Source organism: Mustela nivalis (assembly GCF_964662115.1).
Source record: "Mustela nivalis genome assembly, chromosome: 4".
NCBI lineage: Eukaryota > Metazoa > Chordata > Mammalia > Carnivora > Mustelidae > Mustela > Mustela nivalis.
The window spans coordinates 87,094,157-87,116,777 of NC_139023.1; the positions used below are offsets into that span (position 1 = coordinate 87,094,157).

At 39.0% G+C, this 22,621-nt stretch overlaps 1 long non-coding RNA gene across 1 annotated transcript; it reads right to left on the reverse strand.

Moving 5' to 3' along the window:
* Positions 1–1,268: 1,268 nt before the first annotated feature.
* Positions 1,269–21,340, reverse strand: LOC309862659. Its single transcript, XR_014310644.1, has 3 exons — positions 20,961–21,340; positions 7,962–8,127; positions 1,269–1,522 (listed from the first exon to the last, which is right to left on the reverse strand). It is a non-coding gene; the product is annotated as an uncharacterized lncRNA (long non-coding RNA).
* Between the last annotated feature and the right edge of the window lie 1,281 nt (positions 21,341–22,621).

Below are 22,621 nucleotides of genomic sequence, written 5' to 3' on the forward strand. Positions count from 1 at the left end.
TAAATTAAAAGAAACAACTCAATTGGATGTTTTCCTCTGAATAAAACTAAAATTATTTAAATCAGACATTCTTTAGACAGCAGTGAAAGAGTTTGCAAAAAACATAATTAAGATACATGGGTGTGAGACAAAAGTGATGAATTTTTTCAGTCCTGAGAACAAGTGGAGCTCTTATTTTCAAAATCTCCTCCTGCCTAATGGTGGCCTATTCTTGTTAAAGAAAAAAATACAACTTTTATCCCTCTCGTTTTATTTTTAATACCTTCACTAGCATGACAAACTATGATTCCACTTAGAACCATGTGTTTCAAGAACGATTACATAGAGAACTATAATATACAATGTGGAAACATTTGCCTTGCAAAGGTCTGCCTCATCTCTGATTAGCAATGTGATGCCAGAGGTGAAAGGAGGGGAAGCAGAAACAGTAAAGCAAAAGAAAAAGAGGAAGAGCATATGATGTTAGAACTCTGCAATCCAGAGCGCAGAAGACCGGTGGATCTCTTTTCTCATTTTAACGAGGAGAACTCTGGCATCCTTTGTCATCTCACCTATAAATATGAACGTTAGGAAAAGTATCTCAAGATAGGGTCCCAGCTCAAATTTGAAAGGAAACTCATCAAGAACAAGGAACGCTGAGCTATTGGTATGTGCTACGTATATCCCAAAGACCTGGCTGATAGATCTTTTTTCTCTGCATTGGTATGGAAAGTTATTCCGTACAACACCAAAGGAATACGGTTGGTCTTAACAGAGCCAGTGTGTAAATATGTAAGAATATTTCTCCCAAGAAAAGCGCAGAAAACAAATGAGATAGTTGCTGGGGTGAGTTTTTCATTTTCCTAAAAAGGAGTCTATCTCTTCATAAACCGGGAGCAGAAAATACTAACAGCGATGACAGCAATACAAAGAGTGGAGTCCATGGCTGTCCCCAGAATTGGCAAACAGAGAGACTTACCTTGTTGACTACACAATGGTTTGCTGAGAAAGAGATGATGATAATGAGAAAATGTTGATTCAACAGGAAGAAAGTAATATAGATGCTAAATGTTCCATACTTTCTTTCCTGTTTGGAGAAAGCTTTACATGTTTACAAAACTTAGTTCTATAGTTAACAAAGGCTTAGTAAATGCTGGCTTTTCAATAACTTATCTCCAATATCCAGTTCATGCACTGCCCATATCTCAGTGATGAAGTTTTAGAATGTAAGTGAGATTCAGTGGGGTGAAGTCCCAAGCTGACAACCAAGAAATAATTCTTGAGACGTCTTTGGTGCAAAATGGTGGTTTATTTCTATTTCTTTTTTTTTTTTTAATGGAAAAAAGACAGCCTCTTCAATAAATGGTGTTGGGAAAACTGGACAGCCACATGCAGAAAAATGAAATTGGACCATTTCCTTACACCACACATGAAAATAGACTCAAAATGGATGAAGGACCTCAATGTGCGAAAGGAATCCATCAAAATCCTTGAGGAGAACACAGGCAGCAACCTCTTCGACCTCAGCCACAGCAACATCTTCCTAGGAACATCGCCAAAGGCAAGGGAAGCAAGGGCAAAAATGAACTATTGGGATTTTATCAAGATCAAAAGCTTTTTGCACAGCAAAGGAAACAGTTAACAAAATCAAAAGACAACTGATAGAATGGGAGAAGATATTTGCAAACGACATATCAGATAAAGGACTAGTGTCCAAAATCTATAAAGAACTTAGCAAACTCAACACCCAAAGAACAAAATGGTGGTTTATTAAAGCATGGGGACAGGACCCGTGGGTAGAAAGAGCTGCTGCTCTGGGGTTGTGAGGAGTGGTCCATTATATACTTGCAAGTTGGGAGGAGGTCAGGGATAGCGTTAAGTCTCTAAGGAATTTTGGAAGCAAGGTTTCCAGGACCTTGAGGGGCTAGCTGTTGTTGGGAAAAAGGTCATTTATTATGATCTAATAAAGCCTTAGTCAGGAGACTCTTCAGATGTATATCGGTGGGGCATATGCTTGGGGATGATTGCCAGCATGAATCTTGGAGGGTTCAGAGATAAAGGAAGTTTCCAAAGGAATTTTTGTATGTCAAAGTAGACTTACAGGATCCTGGTTGGGGGGTGGGGGAAGGGGGTCAGGCTAGGATTGCCTTTTGCCCTTCACAAAGAATTAAGGTGGACAGTCGAGTCCCTAGAGGAATGTCACTCTGCCTGTCTCAAGGACTTGTCAGTGGGCTCTAGGTAGTAAGGAAATTTAATAACTTTTCTTCTGGTTTTGTTTCCCACATCATCAGGGCTTATCTTTGGGGTTCATGAGAGAAAGAACTTGCTACCAGATCTTCTGGTGGCATTATGATTGGAACTGTGACTTTCTTAGAGAAAAGTCAAGAGGCAAACTGAAGTCCCAAGGTGACCTCAGTTCAGGGCTCTTTCCCAGGGACATGCAGCAGGTTTATATGTTTGAAAGTGTCTGTGTATCATTTCCCTGCAATCACATAAACAGGTAGCAGAGCAGAAAATACTAACAGCGATGACAGCATAAAACTTCTTCACTCTCTTTTCTTTCCCTCTTCCCTCCATTATCCCCATTCTCCTGACCTAAACTTCACATTCTGCCTGAGAAGATGGTTTAAGTTTGGGGGAGAACCTTCATAAAATCATTTCTGCACAACATTTTCCTTCTAGCTACGGAAAGTTCTATTGTACCACATATGCAGCTTCTCCAAGTCTATCTCTTTATCTTCTCAACATTCACTGGGACAGTCATAAGCTTTTCCTCCATGTCAAACATATGTTTTGCAGCCTTGTCTATATTATGCACTGCTGTTCCTAATTTTTTTCTGTCTTTTAAAACCACTTTATTTTGTGTATCAGTAACAATCAGTTTTGCAAAAAAATCAGTTTTGCAGTGTGTTTGAATATACCACATTACTTTTGAAAACTTTGTGCCCCCCCAAAAGGTCTATTTTTAAATAAATCCAAACTTATAGAGAAGTTGAATAGTAAAATTAGTACTCCTTTATCTTGCAACCTGATTTACCCATCATTAACATTATGGCCCTTTTTCTCACAGGATACTTCATTCGTAAATACTTCAGTAAGTCCTAATGAATAAGTACATTCTGCTACATAATCACAATACCATTATTATACCTAAGAGGCATAACACTAACATAGTATTTTTATCTAGTATGCCATCCAATACTCAGTTTTCTCCAATTGTACCCAAAATGTGCCTTCTACTTGTTTTTTGTTTTGTTTTTGCTCCAATGTCCAATCAAGGGTCACATATTGCACTTGGTTGTCATAACTCTTCAAATATCTTTAATATAGAAGAGCTCCCTGACTTTTTAGTTTGCTTTCAATGACTGGCATTTTGGAAAGATTGTTTTATTGTGGTTTGTCCCATAATCTGACTATTTCCTTGTGGGCTTTTTGTTTTTGTTTTTACATTTTATTTATTTATTTGACCAAGAGTGAGAACACAAGCTGAGAGACAGAGGGAGGAGAAGCAGTCTCCTGGCTGAGCAAGGAGACTGATGCAGGGCTCAAGCCCACAGCCCTGGGGTCATGACTTGAGAAGATGGCAGACGGTTAACAGACTGAGCCACTCAGGAGTCCCTCCTTGGGTTTAGTTTCAACAAGAATCTATGCAAGCTATGCAAGAGCCTAGCCTAGGTACTGTCATATCTTTCTAAGTACATCACAAATAGAAGCAAAAAAATACCTGTTGCATTTGTTATGAAGCCAAGTTTCATCTCTTGGTTATATAGTGTCCACCACATTTGTCCATTATAAAACTCTATCTTTTCTCCTTGTAATGAATAATTAATCTGTGGTATGACATTTGAAAACTCAGTGAATATCCTGTTTTCTATAGGTTGTTGCATTCATGAATGATCTCCACCTATGTGTCAAATGGTTGCAAATGGTGATTTTCTTATCATTTCTACTGCATCTCTTATTCTCTTGTAGATAAGGGATATCCCTTCTCTCTCCTCCCTCCTACTTTTTTTTAAAAAAGAACTTTACAGACTTATAACTGTCTTTTTATTTGATGTGTCATAATTCATTAACATCATTATTTAACTTGATGCCCAGAGAATCCCAAGTTTTTGGTGGGAACTCCTTTAAGTGGGATCCTGTGAGCTTTTGAGCACTTTTTGCTTTGCTAGTAATGAAAATATATTCTAGGCTTGCCTTGTACTTTTCCTGTCCCAGATCTGGAATCCATCTCCCTAAGGAGCCCTACTTTCTTTTAATGGAGTTCAGTATTTTAAAAACAAAGATTTAGGAACGAGATGTACTCATTGCTACTGAAGTACTATTGCTTCCAGGTGAGTGCAGTGGCTAGCGATTGGAAATTAACATATCATACTGACACTCGTGCCTGTTGTGCCAGTACTTAGGTGGGTACTGACAAAGACTGGTAGACATTAAATGGTGAAATCATTTGGTCTACTTGGTTGTCCTCAAAATGATATTATTTTTCCTATTATTTTACCATTAAAAATCACAATACTGAAATCAAGGTAAAAGTCAGCAATACAACAGAATGTAAATATGCACAGAGGTCACTAGACTGACTAGGGACAAGTGCTGAGTTTGATGAGGCCCCTGTAACTCCAGTGGGAACGCGACCCCTCTGCCAGGAACATGCAGACTCCTATGGAGGACATAGTGGGAGCTCTCTGTTGGGATTAAGATATGATATGAAAATCCTCACACCTGTGTGCACCTCCATAGGTCCATCCACATGCCTCTATCCCAGACCTCCTTGTCACTGATCTTGGCCAAGCCATTGCCCATGAGACCTTTCCCCATTGAGATAAGCTTTTCCTGATTACTGCCAAGGCCACTCCTGAATGAGGCTATAGTGCAGCTGACTTACTTGTCACATTGCTCCCACAATATAGAGCTGACTCATCTACAAACCAAGGTCAGACTTTTTCCTCCTCCTTCACCTAAGAGAGGGCATGAGTGTAACAGGAGTGTGTATCATGGGAGTTACCTGCAGCTTGCTTTGTGCCCTCTGGCCCTCATCGTGCCCAAACCTGGATGTACCACTTCTGTCTTATGAGAGATTATTGCTGGCTATTCAATCTTACAAGAAGTCTGTGAGTTCACATGAAATATACTTCCTTTCCCATAATAGGGTATATAAGATACAGTAATTTGTCTTTTCCTTTGGAGGGGCTATCCCAACACAACCCTGACTACTGAAACTTCAAATATTTTACAGATGTAACATGTTCCTGAACATGTAACATGTTCATAAACCCTGTTCTATAGGGTTTATCTTCCACCCTCTGCAACACACAGGTGTCTTACTAAGGCCTCCAACATACGAACCAGTTCTTGTTTATGTGGCTTTATCAATATAAGGTCATCAATGTAATGAATTAGTGTGATATTCTGTGGACTGTCTAGATGGTCTGGATGGCTTCAGGCTATATTATGACAGAGGATAAGAAAGCTAACAGAGATCTGGGACAAAATTGCTCCATGCCATTCTTTTTCCTGACTGGCATAGAAAGGAATATATTCATTAACTCAGTGACTGCATCCCACATATATGAGGCCATATTAATCTTTTCTAGCAAAGATAGTGCATCTGACCTGGTGGCTGTGAGCAGGAGTGCTAGTTGGTTGAGTTAATTGTTATTCTTTAGGATTCACCCAGTTTCTTCAGGTGCCAGACTAGTGAATTAAATGGCTGGAGCCTACCACTGCCTCATCTTTTAGAGTCTTAAAAACAGCACTAATTTCTGCTGCCCTGAGGAGGCATTATCTTGGTAGGGGCTTCTGGGGAGGTAGTCTAGAGGCTTCCATTTGGTCTTGTCTACTGTTACTTTACTGACCAAGAAGCCAATGTGAAGGTTATACCAACCATGAAGATATCAATCTCAGTTCAGGGATGGGAGATATGAACAATGGGTATTAACATGGACTTAGAGAACCCAGTGTAAGCCCGGTCTTGACTCACCTAGACACTGGATCCATCACTACTTAAATGTCTAGATATTTCCTTTACCTCGGTGCATAATTACCCATATAAACGGCCATAAGTCTTCTTGTGAAAGGACTAGGAAAATCACCAACCCTGTTTACTTATCATGGTGTTGCAGAGTTCTTCCTTTCAGGGATCCTGCCACTTTTTAAGTCAAAGAATTTTTCCTTTGAAAGTTGTCTCAGGTACAGAACTGGGTAAGAGATCACACCACTCACCCCTCGGTCATCTATCTCATTCCTTCTGCCAGTATAAGCTAAATAGTTCCCATGTTGGCTGCCAATCCACTTTACCCCTGGGGAAGTTGTATATCACTAATAATCTCTGTAACTTTGTGTGGTTCTGACTCCACTGGCTTCCCCTCTGACCTTGGGGGTCATTATAATAATTACTATCTCCTGGCTTCTGGCACTTACACGCCACCCCAAACCTTCTATTATTTTGGGATTCTATCATCCCCCTTTCTCTCAGTAAGCCAAGTTCTGTAACAGACTCTCCTCTATCAGCCCTGACCCCATTAGAAATTTTTATTGATGCTGGTGTTCCTCTTACCAGTTTGTTCTCATAGCCTGTAAATGGTACATCTTCTGGGCCTCCCTGTGGAACATAATCTTCTGTGGGATCTTCTCATTGTAGTAGTATATCCATTCAAGCATACTCCCTTTCCTGAGCTTTTTAATCCCTTGCTCTGCTGTCTACCCCAGCAACATCAGCATTCTAATTTTGCTCAGTGAGTGCCATGATGTGGGTATCATGTCCATTTCCAATGTTCGAAGATTCATTCCAGGAAGAAGGTCACACCATCTTCTGGAGTCTATGCAAGGCTAATAAATATTGTAACTTTATACAGTCAGTAAACTCTTCCCTTGACCCCGTCAGCGCAGACTTCCTCAGCTCCCAATACCTGTTAGCACAATCTTGAGGTTGCTCTAGGATATGGTTTCTTTTCTCCCTTATTAGGCCCAGCTCCTTCCTAGCTGTGTGTTTGGGTTTTGGTTTTTGGTTTTATTTGTTTGTTTTTTCTGGAACTCTGACTATTTAACCCAAATAGAAGGGAAGAAAGGAGAAGGGAAATATGGAGGCAAATTTTGAGGCAGGCATTTGTTGCCTTATAGGAAAGGGGCCTCTGTGATTACCGTCTAGACTGGCTGGAGTACTCACTTTCAGTAGGGAGGAGTGGAGCACTTCTACAGGCTCAGAAGGTTCAGGAGACTCTGGGGAGTCAAAATCTTCAGATGCATCCATCCAGCATTTCCATCCCTGAATCAGCTGCCCAGTTTTTCTCCCCCAGCGTACTGAGCTTAGCATAACTGACCTGATATTGTTGCACTTTAACTTGATCTTCAACTTCCTCTGCCTCCTAGTAAAGGGGATGAGTTTATTTGTATATAAACAAAGAGAGAGGCCTTTTGATTTCCAGAACCCCCCCCCCTTTTAAAAAGATTTATTTATTTACCCCAGCAAGGGAATGAAAGGATGGGGGCAGAGGGAGAGAATCTCTAGCAGGCTCTACACTCAGCTCAGGGCCCCATGTGAGGCTTGATCCTACCACCCATGAGATCATGACATGAGCTGAAATCAAGAGTCCGATGCCTAACCCACTGAGCCACCGAGGCACCCCAAGACACTGAAAGACACCTCCCCCCCCCCCCCCCCCCCCCCGTCGTTAACTAATTAACTGCTCGACCCTTCCCCGCAGGCGCCTGCATAACAATAAAGAACCTCTTGCTGATTGCATCCAGTGGCAGTGTTGGATTCTTGGGTAAGGGGATCCGTGGGTCTTTCAACGCCTTTTTAATTGTCTACTTACTGGCCCTCAGCTGCTCACTGTCTTTTTGCAAGGCATCAGTGCAGTTTGGCAATGCTGTCATTTCCTGTGTACTTCTCAGACAGGAGTTACAGAGCACCAATTAGTGCATTTCCCTCCACTGGTTTACCCTTCCAACTCACCACCAGTGAGCAATTGGACCATCACCTTGTGCCAGCAGCTGCTGTGCTCCACCTGCCACCAGTGAAGGGGTCCTTATTAGCAGCCAGGTTATGAGTAATCCAGCTCTTGGCTGCAGCTATGGCAGGCAGGGTTCTTTAGAAACATGCCGAGCTGGAGTTTGGGGTGCAAGGTGTTTGTTAGAGATCAATATCTGCAAGAGAAGAGAAACAGGGTTTGGGAAAAGGGAGAAGACAAACTGTGAGATAGGCCAAACAAAGCTTCAGCCAACCTGGCAGGAGTTCTGGAATATTATCCAGCATTGCGCCTTTCTGCCCCTGCTTTGCTCAGTCACAGGATGTGGTTGGCCCAGGAAGGGTGTGACTTTGCCTGAGGAGGTTCATCTGCAGCTGAGGCAAGCCCTCAGGGAGCTGACCGTGGCAGTCTGGCTGCTGTCTGCATTTCTCAGTGCAGGGCAGCCCTTAACAGAGGATCTGTGTAGCAGATTTCAATATCTATCCCATTGTTTTAATTTTATGTTTGGAATTATTGAAAAATATTTAAATAGCATAAGTGTCAAAGTTATGTGACAAGCTATATGAAAGGAAGTCTCATTCCTATCTCAATCCTATCTCAATCCTATCGTAATCTCTTCCACTCCATAGGAAAACATTTTTCTAGTTCCTGCTATTTTTTTGCCTGCATTTTTTTTGCAAAAACAAGCAAATGTGTGTGTGCTCACTCATGCACACACACACAAACACACTCTTATTTCCCCTTCCTTCTTACTTAGAAATTAGCAGTTTATTTATATTATTTTCCCCTTGCTTTTCATTTAACAAAATATCCTATAAATCATTCCATATCAGTATAAGGAAATCTTCCTTTAAAAAAAAAAAAAAGCTGCTCAGAACTCTACTGTGTGCATGTACTGGAGTGTCCTAACTTATCCTATGGATAAGCTTTTTTTTTTTTTTGCTTCTAACATTTTCCTATTACAAATAATGCTACAAAGGAAAATTCTTTGTGTTTTTTATATTTATAAAGGTACAACTTTGGGGTAAATTCCTTGAATTGGGGCTGCTTGATCAAGCACCAGAGATATTTGTAAGTCCTTGTTTTCACATAGCCTTACCACAAAGTACATTGTCAGTTCTAGGAATATTTTGGTTTTTTTCTATTGTAATTTTGAAGTAGTGATGGGTAAACATTATTTTGAGTTATCTACAGCAACTATAATAAAATATAAAAGTACCTGTGACTTCTTTAAGATTTTACTTATTTATTTGAGAGAGAGAGAGTGAGAGGGAGAGAGCATGAGCACTGGGGAGGAAGTAGAAGGAGAGGGAGAAGTAGACTCTGCACTAAGCAGAGAACCTGATACAGGACTCGATCCCAGGACCCTGGGATCATGACCTGAACCAAAGGCAGACACTCAACCAAGTGAGCTAACCAGACACTCATATCTGTGATTTCTATTGGAGATAAATTCATATGCACAGCTGATGCTTTTCTGGCTTGTTGTCTATATTAATAACTAAATAAATTAATAGTTCCAGTTAGAGATACTAAAATAAAATGTATTTTCCCATCCATGTAGATGAATCCCAAATTAAGAATCCCAGTTTGCAAAACAATCATTATTATGAGTTTATGCTTCAGATTTTGGGGTCCCTCACCATCATTATTTTTTTTTAATTTATGAAGTACCTAATTGTATCTAGTGTTTTGCATGACTGATGTGACAGTTACATAGACTCAGTCCCTGATTTCCTGGAATTTAGAACATAAGACAGTTGGACATGGACATAGAACAGAATAAGGTCATTAAAGCAATGCATGAATCAGTAAGTCATCCATCCAAAGATAGGTGTCTTTTAGGAGGATGGAATAAGAATACATGTTAGGGTCCTATGGGACAGGTTCTCATTCGGATTGCATAAGGATCAGGAAGAAGTTGGGAGTGGGAGGAAGGCAGTCAGGCTTATCTAAGAACAGAGCAATGTCCTTTCTCTTTCCAAATGAACCTACTGTTTTGGCAGATCGGACTGAAGAGAATGCATTAATCACACACTGCCCTTTTCTTAACACACCAGGGTATCTAAGATTCTCTTGGATTTGCACAGTCTTGCCATTTGAGAAGAGACTGGAACCCCAGAGTGCCATCATCCAGCTACAATTTCCATACACGGAGTGCCCTCCCTCCAAATAGTATCAGAATTCCAGGAACTCTCTCTAGATTTCCCTTCACATCTTTTCTCTGCACAAGATACCTTTCCTGTTACCTAGAAGCCACAGTGATTCATTCACTGAGTGCCTCCTACGTGCCTGGAACAATTCTAGACAATGGGGATTCATCACTGAACAACCAAAAATGCCTCTGGTAACAGGTGGAAGGTAGGCATTAAGGAGATAAGCAGAATGGTGAAAACCAGCAAACAAGGGAAAACCAAAAGGATACTATGGCACTCTGCAGACTAGTGAACATCTGTGATACACAAAGAGTATTCATTGCTCTTATCTCCCAGGCTATGCTCCGATAAAAGTACTACAATCCATGGTGCTGGTCTGAAGCCGTTATGAACTGTCGGTGATTCAGACCTGCCCTAAATAAGGCCATTCCCATCTTGGCCCAACTGCTAAGTGCCGAGAATCCTGAGATAGAGCTGATACTGGTTGGTTTGTACTCGTGTGGTGAAGGATTGTTAAATATGTTGAAAAATGTTCATAAAAAGTTGGTAAATAGCTAGCTAATGTCCTGAGCCTCCTGCAATCCTCAGGGGTCTCCCCACAGTCCAGTGACCAAATGATTAATACCTGGTTTGTCAGGCAGCCTAGATGCCCCCACTTCTGCAGTTGGGCTGGAGTCCCTGCTAACTGATCAAGTTGTATGCCATATTAACCATCAAATATATTTAATATCACCTCAAAACAAAATTATATGTCAATGGAGGCCACAGGGAAAAGGATAGGCTAAAGTCCAAAAATGTGTTGAAGGAATGACAGCTTTGCTGTGAACCTCCTTCTGGTCAGGAGAAAAAGCATCAAGAGGACCTCAGGAGTATTTAGAGGCTCTCATCTTCTCAGAGCTATAAATTTAGCTTGTAAGTAGCTGACCAGTATGAGATATTAAGTAATTGGCATACTGAGGGTATATTTGTAATTACTTAATTGCCTTTCTTGTTGATAACTTTAAGGGACACTTTGGGTAGCCACTGGGAAACTCACCTGCAGATGGAGTCTAGCTCATGCCTGATTTCATCCTTGCGCTCTACTCCTACAGGAGTCCTGGTTATTCAGTACAGAGATTTTTCAGTGGTTTATGTCAAGTGTAACCTTTTCAGGCTAGTTCCTCAGCTTTCTTTCTCTTTTAAAAAGTTATTTTATTTGAATGTTAATAACTTGATTTTTTAAAGATTTTATTAGAGAGAGAGGGAGAAAGCATGAGCAGGGAGAGGGTCAGAGGGAGAGAGAGAAGCAGACTCTCCACTGAGCAGGGGCTGAGATGTGGGGCTCGATCCCAGAACCCTGAGATCGTGTCCTGAGCCAAAGTCAGATGCTTAAGCAACTGAGTGACCAGGCACTCCAATAATTTAATTCTGTTTAAAAGATTTATAGACACATGACTTTAAAAGTCAAGTTTCTTTATAAGGCCAAAAATGGAAAATAGCAGCATCACTCTCCTTAATCTTGATTCCTTCTCCTCAGTGTACTTGATTTTGTGTCTTAGCTATAGTATCCGGTTGTTTGTACCCATATTTCTAAATAACATGCATATTCAGCTGCTATGTGAGTTTTTAGTTTTAGATACTGTCTATGGGCTTCTGATTATGGAAATGAGGATCAGTTCTCTTATATCTATGCCACTCACTACTATCTTTCTAATATAGTTACATCATTTAAAAAAGCATTTTATTATGGAAAATTTCAAACATATCCACAAAAAGGATATTACTAAATGAACCCTGGTGTACCCATGACCCACCACCAACCATTAACCTATGGCTAGTCCTGCTTCATCCATTCACCACCTACTTCCCCCACAATCTCATACTATTTTGAAGCAAATCCAAGGATCTAGTTTTATCACTGTTTCTTACTAGATCAATATTCAGTGTTAACATTATTTTTTTAAAGATTTTATTTATTTATTTATTTGACAGAGACCACAAGTAGGCAGAGAGAGATGGGGAGGCAGGCTCCCTGCTGAGCAGAGAGCCCAACACGGGGCTCCATCCCAGGACCCCGAGATCATGACCTGAACTGAAGGCAGAGGCTTTAACCCAGTGAAACACCGAGGTGCCCCCAGTGTTAAAATTATTTTAACCATGATATTTGCAATTGAACTATATGGTAGACTATGATTACCTTTCTTTTGTAATTTTATATCTTTTTTAAATATTTTAATTTACTTATTTATTTATTTGAGAGAGCAAGAGAGAGGGAAGTATGAGGGGGGAGAGGCAGAGAGAGAGGAAGAAGCAGACTCCCCACTTAGTGGGGGGTCTGATGTAGGACTTGATCCCAGGACTCTGAGATCATGACCTGAGCTGAATGCTGATGCTTAACCGACTGAGCCACCCAGCCACCTTATATAATTTTATGTTACCTGGTTAATAATTAACTTAATTTCCACTTGCTTTTTTATGTGTCTATCACCAATTTATCCCCCCAAATCTCTATACATATATCCATATGTATAAACATTCTCCACTCTTTGGAGTCCTCACTCCTGGAATCCTCCATCCTCCTACCCTATTCTCCATGAGCTGATGGCTGTCTAGGTCTGCTGCATGGCTTTATCCTGGGATCTTCTTTTATCCTTATCCTGGGAATTCATCCCAGTGTTCTCCTATACCGGATACATTGTTTTCTAATCCCTATGCTTTCCACGTGCTTGGTTTATTTTCTTTTTTGGTATAGTATAGTATGTATAGTATAGTATAGTATATGCCATAGAGTCTTCCTTAAAAAGGTATAACAAGTGAATACTTTTTGAGATTGCACATTTCTGAAAATTGCCATTTTAATTTCATAGTTACTTTTTTCTATTGGCAAGATTTAATTTTTTTAATTAAATTTTTAAATTAATTCAATCTAAAGTTTCTCTTACTTCTCCATAATATAGATAATATTTCCAAATACAGGATTTCCAGATGCTATATTTCATGAGATTTTATGTTATGTTCACATTGTTCATTTAACTGAATGTTTGTTTCCAATATTAAAAAATTTAAAAATTAAATTATTTGAACTAAATCATGTATTCCCTCCTGGAATTCTGATAAGGAGAATATATTCCAATACACATAAATTTCATTTTCCCTACCCCATGTAAACTCACTGATTCTCTAACCCCTTCATCTTAATGTCCTGTTTAGCTGAGTGAAGTGACCCTATTCCTCTGTAGCACCCACCCATGGCCTCTGTAGTTTTGTTGTTTTGGTTGACCAGCTTCCTAAAATCATTCTTATTTAGAAGGAACCCAATGGCAGGTGAGAAACTGCCTAATTTCTTTTTATAAAAACTTTCTATAAAAACTTTTTTTATAAAAAATTTCTTTTTATAAAAAAGTGGAGAATGTTTATAATTTCTTTTTATAAAAAATCTACCCAAAGGAGGGGTAGATATTTCTCTCTTCATTGTCCTGGCAGCCGGAGCCTGGACAGCTGACTTGAAAGTGTCTAATTGGATGCTTCTGTCTAGAACTCTGGATCTCAAAGAATTGACCTGAAGGTTGAGGGTCAGTAAAAGAGTTCCGGGTGGCTGTTGTGGAGTCTAGAAGCCAGTGTCTGGTGGAAGGTACTGAGAGGCAGTGGTGTCAGAGGTGAAGTCCCAAGTAGCCATGACTGAAGCTGATCTTGGCCTTGTCTTACCATGTTTAGGACCAGTCCGATCCTGTTGTTCAGCTTTCTCATGACACTATTAGCATCTCTTACCTGTTTCAATAATTTATTTTTACTGTTTAAGTTAACTGGAGTTCATTTCTGATGCAATGAAAATTTTAAGTATGTTTCTAATTTTAGAACTTCTCTCAATCCCCACAGAGATATTGTGGTTCAAAAGCCTGTGAAGAATAATTGAGTGCAAGAAGATATTCTTGACAAGATTTCTATCACACTGGTGTAGAAATAATGTAACAAAACTCTTCTCCTAAGATACAAGTGATATCTGGGACATTCTGCAGTCCATCCAGGTGCAAACTAAACTGGCATCAGAATAGAAAGAGAATCTTTTCTGTGTTAGTGCACGGCAGCTCCCACTTCTGGAGAAAAAGGAAAATAAAGTTATAAAATTAATGTGGATTTTTTTTTTCCTAACCATAGTGGTAGTTTGTTAAAATAAAAACTGGATTGAAATGATTTTTTAAAAGATTTTACTTATTTATTTGAGAGAGAGAGAGAGAGAGAGAGAGAGCATGAGAGGGGAGAAGGTCAGAGGGAGAAGCAGACTCCCCAGGGAGCTGGGAGCCCGATGTGAGACTTGATTCTGGGACTCTGGGATCATGACCTGAGCCCAAGGCAGTTGCTTAACCAACTGAGCCACCCAGGTGGCCCCTGAAATGACTTTTATATATTGCAACCATGAAATACTGTCTCACATACCTTTGGTTGGGATATCTATCTATCTATATAACAACTTCTTCCTCTTTGATTGATATATTTTGGGTGTTGTGGCTGATTAACAGTTATCCTACAATAATGTTTATTTCCTCCTTCCAAATGGATAGAATTCATCAGTGCCCTTGGCCACCCAGAATAAAGACTGCATTTCCCAGACTCCCCTGTATGGCCATGTGACTAGGTTCTGGCCAACTGGATATAAACAAAGAGTTACTTAGAATCTTCCAAGAATGTTCCTTAAAGGACAGCTGGCCTGCTGTTCACCTCAACTTCTTTATTTCTTTTTTCAGTCTGCAGCCTGGAATGTAGATGTGGTAGTTGACATCTTGGACCAGGAGGACAAGGATCATACCCTGAAAATAGCATCCTGGTCAGCTGAAAGGAACAGAACCACTGCTGTGGTAGATTGGTCTGCAAAAGTGAACCCTACTATTCTCTCCTTGAATCTATTAGCCTTGCAATGTGACTGCAGCTATACTCATCAATAAGTGGAGTGTATTACCTAAAGGAGTTAGAAAAAAAACAACAAACAAAATGTAAAACCAGCAGAAGAAAGGAAATAGTAAAGATTAGAACAGAAATTGATGATATATGAACAAAATAAAACAAAACACAAACAAGAGACCATGCCAATGACACAGATGCTGGTTCTTTGAAAAGATAACAAAATTGGGGGCACCTGGTGGCTCAGTCAGTTAAACATCCGACTGTTGATCTCAGCTCAGGTCTTGATCTCTGGGTAGTGAATGTAAGTCCCCTGTTTAAAAAAAATGAACAAATAAAAGAAAAAGAAAAGATTGACAAAATTGATAAACCTCTAACCAGACTTATAAAAGAGAGAGAGAGAGAGAGAGAGAGAGAAGACTCAAATAAACAAAATCACCAATGAAAGAGAATAACCAACACCACAAAAATATAAGCAATTGTAAGAAAATGTTATGAAAATTATATGCCAACAAATTAGACAACCTAGAAGAAATGGATAAATTCCTAGAAACATATAACTTCCCAAACTGAGGCAGGAAGAAATGGTAAATTTGAACAAGCCAATTACCAACAACGATATTGAATTGGTAATTTAAAAACTTCCAACAAACAAAAGTCCAGAACCAGATGGCTGCACAGGCAAATTCTACCAATCATTTAAAGAAGAGTTAATACCCATTCTACTAAACTATTTCAAAAAATAGAAGGAAAGCCTCCAAATTCATTCTATGAGGTCAGCATTACCCTGATAGCAAAACCAGATAAAGACACCAGTGAAAACGAGAACTATAGGCCAATATCTCTGATAAACATAGATGTAAAAATCTTCAACAAAATACTAGCAAGCAGAATCCAACTATATGTTAAAAAAATAATTTACCACAATCAAGTGGGACTTATTCCCAGGATGCAAGGGTGGTTCAATATTTGTAGGTAAATCAACATGACACATCATATCGCATCAATAAGAGAAAGGAAAAAAACTGTATGATCATCTTGATAGATGCAAATCATTTGACAAAGTACAACATCAATTCATGACAAAAACCCTCAACAAAGTAGGCTTAAATGGAACATGACTCAACATAATAAAGCCATATATGAAAAACCCACATGAACATCATATTCAATGAGGAAAACTGAAAGCTTTTCCGCTAAGGTCAGGAAGAGGACAAGGATGTTCACTCTCACCACTTTTATTCAAAAGAGTACTGGAAGTCATAGCTGCAGCAATCAGACAAGAAAGAAATAATAGGTATCCAAATTGGTAAGAAAGAATAAAACTTTCACTATTTGCAGGTGACATGATACTCTCTATATAGAAAACCTGAAAGACTCCACCAAAAAACTACTAGAACTGGTGAATGAATTCAGTAAAATCACAGGATACAAAATCAATGTGCAGTAATCTGCTGCATTTCTACACACTAATAATGAAGCATCAGAAAGAGAAATTAAGAAAACAATCCCTTTTAGGGCACATGCACCCGAATGTTTATAGCAGCAATGTCTACAATAGCCAAACTATGGAAAGAACCTAGATGTCCAACAACAGATGAATGGATAAAGAAGATGTGGTATATATATACAATGGAATACTATGCAGCCATCAAAAGAAATGAAATCTTGCCATTTGTGACGACGAGGATGAAACTAGAGGGTATCATGCTTAGTGAAATAAGTCAATCAGAGAAAGACAACTATCATATGATCTCCCGGATATGAGGAAGTGGAGATGCAATGTGGGGGGTTAGGAGGGTAGGAGAAGAATAAATGAAACAAGATGGGATCGGGAGGGAGATAAACCACTTAATCTCACAAAACAAACTGAGGGTTGCTGGGGGGAGGGTGGGGTTATTGACATTGGGGAGGGTATGTTCTATGGAGAGTGCTGTGAAGTGTGTAAACCTGGCGATTCACAGACCTGTACCCCTGGGGATAAAAATACATTATATGTTTATAAAAAAATAAAAATAGATAAAGATTTAAAAAAAGAAAACAATCCCTTTTACAATTGTACTGAACAGAGTAAGATACCTAGTAATAAATCTAACCAAAGAAATGAAAGACCTATACTCTGAAAACTATAAAACACTGATGAAAGAAATTGAAGATGACTCAAAGAAATGCAAAGAATTCCATGTTTACAGATTAGAAAAACAGATATTGTTAAAATGTCTATTTTCCTAACGCTACCTACAGATTAATACAATTCCTATCAAAATACCAATAGCATTTTTCACAGAACTAGAACAAAAAAAAATCCTAAAATTTATATGGAACCACAAAAGATCTCGAATAACCAAAGCAATCTTGAAAAAGAAAAACCTCAAGGCACCACAATTCCAGACTTCATGTTATATTACAAAGCTGTAGTAATCAAAACAGTATGGTACTAGCACAAAAATCGACACATAGATCAATAGAACAGAAATAGGAAAACCAGAAATAAACCCACATTTAAATGGTCAGTCACTCTTTGACAAAGTGGGAAAGAGTATCTAATGGGAAAATGTCTCTTCAACAAATGGTGCTGGGAAAACTGGACAGCAACATGCAAAAAATGGAACTGAGCCATTTTCTTTCACCATACACAAAAACAAATTTAAAATGGATTAAAGACCTAAATGTGAGACCTAAAACCATAAAAATCCTAGAACAGAACACAAGCAGTAATTAATCTAACATTGGCCATAGCAACATTTTTCTAGATCTGCCTCCTGAGGCAAGGGAAATAAAAGCAAAAATAAGCTATTGGGACATCAAAATAAAAAGCTTCTGCTCAGTGAAGGAAACAATCAACAAAACTAAAAAGCCACTGATGGAATGGGAGAAGATAATTACAAATGACATATCCAACAAAGAGTTAGTATCCAAAATATATAAATAACTTATAAAACTCAACCCCCCCCCAAATAAATAATCCAATTAAAAATGGGCAGAAGAAGGCGCCTTGGGTGGCCCTGTCATTAAGCGTCTGCCTTTGGTCAGGTCAGGAACTTGGGTTCCTCAGGTGGAGCCCCATGTTGGGCTCTGAGAGCCTGCTTCTCCCTCTCCCTCTGCCCGCTGCTCTCTGTAAAATAAGTAAATAAAACATAAAAAAAACCCTAAAATGATAGAAACTCACACATGTTGGAATGGGTAAAATCAGCAACACAAGAAACAGTAAGTGCTGATGAGAATGTAGAGAAAGGGGAACCCTGTTACATGGTTGATGGGAATGCAAATTGGTGCAGCCAGTGGGGGAAACAGTATGGAGGTTCCTCAAAGAGTTAGAAATAGAATTATCATATGATCCAATAATTGCACTACTGGGTATTTACCCAAAGAATACAAAAACATGAATTCAAAGGGATATGTGCACCCCTTTGTTTATAGCAACATTATCTACAATAGCCAAATTATAGAAGCATCCCAAGTATCCATCGAGAGACGTGTGGATAAAGATTACATAATCCTTATATAATAATATATAATTATTAAATATTATGATAATAATTATATATGTAATAGAATTTTACTCAGCCATTAAAAAGAATGAAATGTTGCTATTTGCAATGACATGGATAGAGCTAGAGAGTATATGTAATTCTAAATGAAATCAGCCAGCAGAGAAAGACAAATACCTTGTGATTTTCTAATGTGGAATTTAAGAAACAAACAAACAAAAGACCAAGGGAAAATAGGTAAACCAAGAAACAGACTCTTAAATACAGAGAAGAAACAGATGTTTACCAGAAGGGAGGTGGGTGGGGAGATGGGCACAATAGGCGATGGGGTTAGGAGTGCACTTGTGATGAGCACTGGGTAATGTATAAAATTGTTGAGTTGCTACTGTGCATCTGAAACTAATATAACACTGTATGTTAACTATACTGGAATTTGAAGTAAAATTAAATTTAAAAATAAAAAGAAGAAGTGGAGTATATTTTCCACATACCTTATATCTGGGCTGGCCTTCTGAGTAGCTCTGGTCAATAGAATGCAGAAGTGACTCCGTGCCAGTTTCATGCCTGAATCTCAAACACCCTTGCATGCTTCTACTTTCTCCCTTGGGCCCCTGCTTCCACCATGAGCACAAACTCAGGCTAGCCTGCTGGAGAAGGGAGACTACGAGGAGGAAAGCTGAGGGGGTCTAGCCAATAGCCTTCCAAACTCCAGAAGCCGAGTGACCTAGCCATCACACAGCTGCATGTAAACAGATGAAGGAGCCCAGGTGAAACCAGCCTGAAGTGCTGTTTGCAGGCTCTTAAACTAAAGAAATGGCTGTTTTAAACCATTACATTCTGGGGAGCTTATGCTATTCTAGGAAGATACACATATTTCTGGTTGCTCTTGCCTGTGCATGGGAACAGTCCTGGACTACTTTACTTCAGGCTGAGAGACAATGTGAAACAGATCTGAGGCAGCCTACCTAATTGGCACAGCTGAGGTCCCAGACATATGGGGAAATCATCCTGCCAACAACAAATCCTACCTGTGGCTGCATACCCAGTAACAGGAGATCCTAAAGTCCAGCTGAGACCACAGAAAAAATCAGATGACCCTCAGAATCATTGCCAAATGTTTTTTGTTTTACGACACAGTGTGGGAATAAATATTTTGTACCTATTCTAGGATTGCTCACCTTTCAGTTTATATGGGAGTGATTTCCTTTCTTATTTAATTCTCAGTTATTTGGGATCTCCATACAACCAAACCTATTATTAACTGATATAGTTGTCCATATTTCCAGCATGAGCCAAAGTCATGCCATAATCATAAATTATGATTAGTTCTAAATTAATCATTGGGTTATATTTGTCTTGCCAGTGATTGGTTTAACAGTAGTCATATGATCCAGTTCCTAAAGAAAGGAATGTAGGGGGCTCCTGGGAAATGTTTCCTCCTCTTAGAAAGAGATGCATGGAAAGAGATGGCCACATTATCCAGCAGAGTTTGACATATCTACTCATGATTCCTGGGACATGGTAGCCATCTTACAAACTTGAGGGGAGCTGGCTTCTAAGCAAAAGCTGATATTCTGAGGATAGTATAATGGAAAGATTTGGGGTCTTTGATAATGTGATTGAGCCACTTTTTAAAAATATTTATTTATTTTAGAGAAAGAGAGAGAGCATGAGCAGGGGAGGGACAGAGGGAGAGGGAGAGAGAGAATCTGGAGCAGACTCCCCACTGAGTACAGAGCCTACCACGGGGCTCAGTCTCACAACCCTGAGATCACGATGCTGAGATCATGACCTGAGCCAAAACCAAAAGTCAGACACCCAGATGACTGAGCCACCCAAGAACCCCATGATTGAACCATTTGATAACTTCCCTTAACTCTGGACTATTGGTTGTATAAGATAATACATATCTCTAAGGCTTGAGCAGGTTGAAATGAGTTTCCCATTAATTCCAGCTGAAAGCATCCCAAATGATACAAAAATTTTCTGATTATTTAATATGTTACCAGCTGGAGAAGGTCTTTAAGTCAGTGAACAAAATGTGTAGTCATTGCCCTCTAGGACTTTACAATCTAGACATTATGATTATAAAACAGATTGAGTGTAATAAATTACTCATTAGTTACTCAATTAGAAGTTATTCCTTCAATATCAAAAGGGAGTTCTGGGTCACTATTGAATTTGTTAAATATGACTTTAAAAAAAATTTCCCCCCAGAGGAATCTGATCCTTATGTAAAATAGTCTCTTTTGAGCATACATAATATTAAGTGCTACTTATAGGCTTACACTTTTTATTTTCATTCTTTGTTCAATTCAGAGTAATCTTGCCTTAGTGGCTCTACACTTGAAAAGTAATATAATGATGATATAATATGATTTGTTAATCACCCATAGACATACCAAGTCACAAATTACTCTGAATTTAAAATGTTAGTCTAGAAATAAATGCCTTATTTTTAGATTGGGGACTGAATTAGGATTACTCACCTTCCTCATCCAGTTTTACATACTTAAGTGATTTTGAGGTGGACTTGGTAACCTTGGCCGAGTAGTTCTTGGGGACTGATAGAAGTAGGAGGACTTTTGGTTGCACTGAGAGGGATTTGTGAGCACCAGGAGATGGGGCAAGTTGTGGCAAAACTTACTTCGGGATTCAAACTTCAAACTTCTTCCATGGGTTCACTATTTCAGCCCCAGAGGTTTTTCTGTGGCAGTTAAGCGCTCTGCTCATGAGACGTTTGCGTTTTCTGTGGTTTTTAAAAAGTTGTTTCTCAAAGACATCCTTTTTTCTTCCAGTTTTTAATAGCCGTTCACATGCTGTGTCCATTGTGTACATCACAACAGGAACTGTTGCTTCAATTCCTCACAGTTTGAAGTATTTTTATGTTGTTAGTTCCCTGCTGTGATTTGTTTCTAATTCTCAGGAATATCCATTTTCAGTCCCATCTTTTGAAGCCCTTGTTGCATTCTGGCAAAAATGGAGTGAGACATGAGGGCAAGTGAGGACTCAGACCTGTGCACGTCACTCAGTAACAGCTCTGTCAACCAGTGTAGGCAGTTCTCATCCAGGACAGACTCATAGAATCAAGGAATATCAGCGGGAGAGATCAAATGACTTCAGGATGAAGATGGATTCTGGGGGGAGGAGGGTGAAAGCAGTAAGTGACGCTACTATTAAATATGGAGATTGGCTCTAACATTCTGATTTTGTCTGCCTGTCAGATAGTCACATGTCAGGTCTGGTACAGGATGGATCCTGAGGAGAGGGTAGGATTATTAGGGGGTTGGTAGGAAGTCATGTTAACTTTGTGTTCACATGCTTTCAGCATGTGCAAAGTTCAGTTTGTGTGTGCACAAATGAAATGGCTTTATAGATTGTATCATCTAGCTTTAACTTGTCTTCATAAAACAGACAGGTGTCCTCAAGAATATTCCTGTAAAAAAATCTCAGAGCAAAGGTAGAAACAATACACTAATACAACTAAATGAAAGGAAAATGGCACAGATAAATCTTTTATTCATAGCACAAGCTTTCTTGGGCCACTTTAAGAGGTTAAATTATTACATCTAATCATACCTGACTATCATTTACTTAAAAATTTTTTTATCCGTCTTGCAAAGAAAAGGTGATGTTTGAAAAGACTGAATGAGAAAATGATTCTTTTCAAGTGAGAATTTTGAAAACATATGAAGAAGTGTTGTCATTTTTATATCATCTTTATAACCAAAAATGGTATGACTGTGTCTCCTCCTTAAAAATCTTATAACTGACCACTTAAAAAACTTGAAAACAAAACCTTCTAAGTGAAGCTTAAATATTTTCCAAATGAATAGTTTTTCAATGAGTTTTGTACTACTTCTTAAAGATATAAAAATTGGAAAGCTGGGAAATGATCAGAGGAAGGATTATTAAAACTGAGCTACTTCGGGGCTGGCTCAGTTCATGGAGCATGGAACTCTTGATCTTGGGGTCATGAGTTTAAGCCCCATTTTGGGCATAGAACTTACTTAAAAACAAACACATACACACACAAACCCAAAAATTGAGTTTCTTTGAACCTGACCCTCCCTATAGGGTGTGGACAAGCTATAGTTTCTACTTGTCTATTACTCAAAAGCTGTTGAACACGTAAACATTGCAAAAGAGA